Raw genomic sequence first — 7008 nt, 5'->3', positions numbered from 1 at the left:
CCGGCAGTCACTTCGAGGAGCCGCGGTCTTCCCTACGTTCCCTGTGGAGAGAGCCTCACCTAAGGGATATCGCTGGAAGATCGCAGTAACTCATTGGTATAAGTGACTTTTGCCAACTGTTCCTCCTTCTCCACCTTTCTTTTCTTCGTACCGGCGACAGAGTCAGGATCGGGCCTTAGGCAAGCCCGCTCCGCGCTCTTTAGCCACCGGGGCCTCTAGTGTTGGCTAGAGCAGCCCAGAGACACCTCGGTAGCGTACAAGCCCTACCTCAGGGCTAGATATTCAGGGTTTCTTCCCTCCAGCTAGGATCCCCCTCGGGATATAGGTTCTAGGGCGATAGGAAACAACAACAGGTTGTTTATAGGCCACTCGTGGTTGTAGCACCCAAAAGGCTGTAGCGCCACAAGGCTGTAGCGCCACTTACTTTTAAAAACACTTTTTCACCACAGATTCTTCCACAAGGCTGCAGTATCATAGGGCCCGGCCCTATGATAAGATGGCCGCTCCACGCCCCCCTGATCGGACTATAAGGTACCGGATAAAGACTGCAAGCATTCCTGCCGACATCAGCAATTCGTTCTTTACCAGAACACAGGTACCCCATACAAAATGTTTCCGATCTGGCCCGTATATCATCGTTGGCTTAGCTAGCGAGGCGGACCGTGAAAAACACACCACAGAACAGGCAACCGAAAATTTAAAACTTCTAGGCTTCGAGCTCGTAGAGTCTCCGGAGCAAATCGCCGCTCGAACAATCCTTGCCCGTCGAGTCGACGATTATATACTGAAAAAAACCAGCGAGGATCTCCGAGAGGAGATCGAAGAAAAAAACGGAATCCAGATCGACGACATAAAACTCATACAAAAAGTACACATGATCAAACTAAAGCTACGATCGAGACAGCAGGCAGAACAGGCGCAGAAGAAAGGAATCAAACTCTTTTCCCAAATAATACCCTCTTACAACGTCAGCATTGAGGAATACCGTCCGGTAAATCAATGTTATAAGTGTTATAAATTCAGTCATAGAACAAACCAATGTAAGGAGAAAGAACAAGTGTGCTCTAAGTGTGCAGCTAAGGGCCACGATTATAGAAACTGCCAATCAACCACATTAAAATGCGCTAACTGTGACGGCGAACACGTTGCTGTCTCGTTCAAATGCCCAGTTAAACGCACCCAGCAGCAACAACAAAACTCCATAACAGCAACACCAACAACCTCTTCACAGCCAAACAACTCCTACGCTCAAGCAGCCACACCTGCCACCCCAACACACATGAACACAATTTCTAACACAAACATGGAAAAACTGCTACTAGCCGAAATTATAATCAAATATTCCATACAAACCTCCTTCGGTGACCTGAGAAAACAAGCAGAAACCATGAACTCACTGCTGGAGTACAATGGTTGTCCAACAATAAAACTCCCACCAAATTTCACACAAACAAATCAACAACACTACCAACAAAAGCTTGTGGAACAAACAGAAGCCCCTACACAAACAAACCAACAACACCACCTTGCTGAACAAACAGAAGCTCCTACAGTCCCTAATCAGGAACCAAACTCCTCCTCCACCGAACAATCCAGCCTCCTTCCAACCGGGAACCTAGCTACCGGTGAGGACACAGTTTCTGGGAAAACGCAACCCAACAGCCCCACTCCTACCACTACCTCCACCACAAAAACGAACGAAAACACACCAACACAAGCCAGTAACACCGCACATAAAAGACACATTCCGGGTACACAACCCACCTCCCCTAGACCCACACGAACCACATCGAGAGTTAAGAAAACATGATTACGATCATGCAACTAAATTGTCGCGGCTACTGGAATAACCGGCACCTTATTTCAGAAGCTATTCGATCAACCGACCCAGACATCGTCCTCCTGAACCACACAGGTTCACCAACAAAACCAATTAAGCTATATGGATATAACACACGTTACACTACAGGTACACGTCATGATGGCGTAGCTGTCATGGTCAAATGCACCATCAAACACATCCACATAACCGACTGGCCTTCAGCACACTTCCTGGCCACCAGGATCGAAACACAACACGGGATATTTCTTATTGCCACCACATACAGCAGACCGGATACAGGGCTCCCTCTCACCAGTCTCAACAATCTCTTCAATCACACAAACATACCAGCCTATATACTGGCAGACCTCAATGCCAGTCACACAGCATTTAGACACACCAAGAACAACCAACATGGACACCAACTTCTACAACTTACACAACTGAAACGCCTCCGTTTCCTTGGCCCTGACTTTCCTACCTGCTATACCCACAATGGGAATGGCAGGCCGGATCTCATCCTCTCCAACCGGCAATCCCTACCTTTCCATCACCACATCTCCTACGGACCCATCTGTGGTTCAGACCACGTCCCCCTAATTCTAAAAATATCCTCAAACCCCATATCTATCCCATCCCCACCTGTCCCCGACTACCGCTCCGCCGACTGGGAGGGATTCAGGAAAACTCTTTCAGACCTACACCAACCACCACAGCTCGAAGGCCAACCCTATACAATAATAGACAGTGCCCTAGAGACACTACATAGTGACATCCTGACATCAGCCAACAGACACACACCAAAGAAACAACACAAAATTCACATAGACTTCAGACCCTCCATAAAAACACAACGACTACTAGTGTGCTACAGAACACGCTTTTTACAAAACATGCACAACCACATACCCATCTACAGAGACCTCTGCACCCTTCGCACACACATACTAAATAGCCTACAGGATGACCACAGCGCTCACTGGAGGAACCTAGTCTCCCTTATGGACGGAGCTCGCTGCAAAAATCCTACTCAGTTCTGGCACATGGTGCACAAGCTGAAGGGATGCCACCGGGAAAGATTCGAGTACCTCCTAGTGAACGGTGATCGAGTCACCAACCCAGACCAGGTCACCAACACCTTCCAGACACACTGGTGCAACACCTTCCAACCACACCCTTTCCCTCCCCATGAGCCCAGTATTGCCCACATACACCACATCACCGATCTTGTGCGCCGAAACATAGCAAACACGCTACCACATAACATTATACACTTAACACACCTAGATCCCCAACACCCTCTCACCACACCCATTGAGGAGGAGGATGTCACCAGGTTGCTCAGACATACTCCGCGGCGAGCCCCCGGCCCCTCAGGAGTCACATGGCCGATGGTGCGGAGCCTTCCTCCAGAAATCATATCCAGCCTGACAAAAATTTTCAATGCTTGCCTCGCCTCTGGATACTTCCCAAAGGCTTTCAAAATTTCAAACATCACCCTTATTGCCAAGCCCGGAAAAAACTCTCACTTACCAGAAAACTATCGCCCCATAAGCCTCCTTGAAATTCTTGGAAAAACTTTTGAACGTCTAATCAACTTAAGATTGAGAGCGTTCCTCGAATGTAACGGATTGCTGGCACCACAGCAGTTCGGTTTCCGGAGGAACGCCTCAACTGAGGACGCCCTTAACAGCATAGTAGCCTACCTAAATTTCAACAAGCCATATTACAAGACAGCACTCGTGACAAAAGATGTCAAGAAAGCTTTTGACACCGTTTGGCACACCGGTTTGAAATACAAAATTTGTAATAACTTCAATCTCCCTTTTCTAACACAACGCATCTTGTGTAGTTTTCTGGATGAGAGACAGACAAGAATCCGCCACCAGGGCAACTTTTCGCCATTTTTCACCCCTCAGGCTGGAGTCCCACAAGGCTCCGTACTCTCCCCCACCCTTTTTAACATGTACACAGCTGACCTACCCCTCCCAGCCCACAATGACTCACTAACTATTCAATACGCGGACGATGTAACGCAATTGGCCCGTGCCAGGTCGTTAGATCTCCTAACCGACAAAATTCAATGGGAACTGATGGCGACTAGCCTGTGGGAGATGAAATGGCGAATTCTCTCCCATCCCGAAAAATCAAAAGTCACTTATTTCAACATTAAAAGAAGTCAGCCCCGCCAAATCTCACTAAACAGAATTACTCCAATCCCCACCCCAATCCCCATCAGTAACAACAACAAAGTGCTTGGCCTCACCATAGATAAGCACCTCAACTTCAATATACATATAAAACAAAAAGCAACCATAGCCGCCAAGGCCCTGAGCAACCTGGAAAGATTTCGCGACAGCAGCACAAAAACAAAACTTCACCTCTACAAAGCTTTCATTCTCCCTCTCTTAACCTACTGCCCTCTTGCCCTCTCTCTCTCTGCTCCCTCCAACCTCTCTAAACTTCAAAAAGTTCAAAACCGAGCAATTCGTTTCGCTCTTGGGACGAAATGGTTCGACTTCCAAACCTCTCTCTCCATTCACCAGGAGTCCAACATCCCCCCCCTTAACATAACACTCCACAATAGAATCGAAAAACAACTAAGCTCCTTCTCCGACAGACACACAATCACATACAATTTCATTACCAACCTCCCCCCACCTTTCCGTCACCTGCCGCACTGCAATCTCCTTGATCCTCCCACTGTGCCTCCTGAACCTGTTTTCTAATAATGGACTCCTCCTTTCTTCCCTTCACTATCTCCTTTCTCTGTACCACTCATGGTGTCTGAGTGGCATCATCGTCGTTCTCTCGTTCACGTGGGCGGTCCCGCGTGCCAACACCTAGTGGTTTTTTCATATTTTTTGTCTTATGGTTTTGTATTCATATTTTTGTTTTTGTGCATTATTTTTCTGTCTCGCAGCCTAGGTTTTAAGGTGGCACCGGACCGCTCTTGGGAAAGGGACGCGACAAAAAATCACCGCCATTAACATACCATGCCTCTGACCGAGGGAGTGGGGTCGTGTGGCAACACCTAGTGGTTTTTTCATATTTTTTGTCTTATGGCTTTGTATTCATATTTTTGTTTTTTATACATTATTTTCTTGCCTCGCAGCCTAGGTTTCAAGGGGGCACCGGACCACTTCCAGAGAGACGGGGATAGCACGAACCGCACTCCTCCCACTGACGTCACGGCAATGGGGCCCCCGGACGTCGGCATGACGTTCCGGTAGCGGTACCCCCCGAGGTAGTTAAGGAGCGGCCAGTACTGATGATGGGGACGGTAACCACACCATTCAGTGGAAGCCACTTCACCCCCCACACAGAGGTAGTTGGGTGCGGCAAGGGCTGGGCAGGAAGGTAGTCAAGAGATGGTGGGGCGGGGCCCTGGAAGCATCCATGCAGGAATCCCCATTCACCCCCCGCCACCAGCGACTTACCGCGTGCAAGCAGATGGTATTAGATTTGACCCCTCGTTGCGGTGAGGGAGCCTTTTCGAGCCTCTGTCATTGCACATCCTACCATCATGTCAATCATTATCACAAACCATCCTCACCCTCCCCATGCACATAACACCACAACATTTTTTATACTTCTCTTTTCTTTAGCAGGTTGGCCTTTTTGCAGGAAGAGTCACAGGACAAGAGCAGAAAGGACCGACACCGCTTTTTCACCCACCACATTACATCATACATTAAATATCCCTGCCATCACCAAATCACTCTACTACTATCCGTGGTTCGGAACCCACGTAAAACTGTAGGTCCCTCCGCTATACGGATGTACTTCTTCCTCTGTCCTTCTTTGAACCAATAAAAAGCAAAAAAAAAAAAACCCTTTCTACTCTGACTGTCCTTCACTCCTCTTTCACATCCTGATGGTGCAGGCTCTGGATAGTCTGGCCCCTAACTTGTGCGTGGTTTGGCCCGGGGTTTTGGGTGCGTGGGCGGCGTTCGTGGCTGTGGCTGTGTTGGGCTTGGCCTGCTCGGTTGGTGGCGGACTCTCCTGCTTTCCCCGATAAAGACCTTGTCCCCCTTGCCATCTTAGCATGAATATAACACGTAAAAAAAAAAAAAAAAAAAAAAAAAAAAAAAAAAAAAAAAAAAAAAAAAAAAAAAAAGATGTCCTTCCTCATTGAAATTGCGCCTGGGTTAAGCCCCAGTGACTATTTCTCCTACTACAATTCCCTTCTTATCACCCCCCTATTCTTCCCACTATCCCCACTTCCCCCTCCCCATCTTTTCTCTCTTTGTTATGTTATGTTATGTTATTTTGAGGCACATTCGTGAGCTTCCTGTTAGACCGTTCGGACGTCGTACTAGCAGCTCTCATCACCATGACTGGCCGCGGCAAGGGAGGCAAGGGTCTTGGAAAGGGAGGCGCCAAGCGTCACCGTAAGGTTCTGCGTGATAACATCCAGGGAATCACCAAGCCTGCTATCCGTCGTCTAGCTCGCCGAGGTGGCGTCAAGCGCATCTCTGGTCTCATCTACGAGGAGACTCGTGGGGTGCTCAAGGTGTTCCTTGAGAACGTTATCAGGGATGCTGTCACCTATACCGAGCACGCCAAGCGTAAGACCGTTACTGCCATGGACGTTGTCTACGCCCTCAAGCGTCAGGGCCGTACCCTGTACGGATTTGGTGGTTAAATCGCTCCATTATTGAGATGGTGCCAGCTATTCAGCTTGCATTATCATCATTGAATAACATCATCTCCCGGACCTTTTTAAGGTCCACAAACATGAAAAGAAAGAAGGACCATAGACTACTATTATTACTACTACTTTCTCATAACCATGTTCACTATCACTATCTGAGCTAAGAAAAGAAACCATTATTAATTATAACCATCTTTCTCACTTCATCAGGTCTTCTCCAAGTATTATTATTATTATCATTATTATTATTATTATTATTATTATTATTATTATCATTATTATTATTATTATTATTATTATTATTATTATTATTATTATTATTATTATTATCATTGACTTATTTCAATGATCACGCCCCTCATCGTTCTCAGTTTCTCATAAAACAAAATATACATTGAGATGAAAAAGACGCTCAACATATCACAATAGGCAACACATCTAATCAACTCTCCACTGTGACACACAGCAGGTACATTAGTAGAAATATAGTATACATATTTATTCTCGGTCACTTGCGTGCCTGACTAAA

The sequence above is a fragment of the Scylla paramamosain genome, unplaced genomic scaffold (genome assembly GCF_035594125.1).
Source record: "Scylla paramamosain isolate STU-SP2022 unplaced genomic scaffold, ASM3559412v1 Contig121, whole genome shotgun sequence".
In the NCBI taxonomy this organism is placed as follows: Eukaryota; Metazoa; Arthropoda; class Malacostraca; order Decapoda; family Portunidae; genus Scylla; species Scylla paramamosain.
This window is presented reverse-complemented; position numbering follows the sequence as displayed.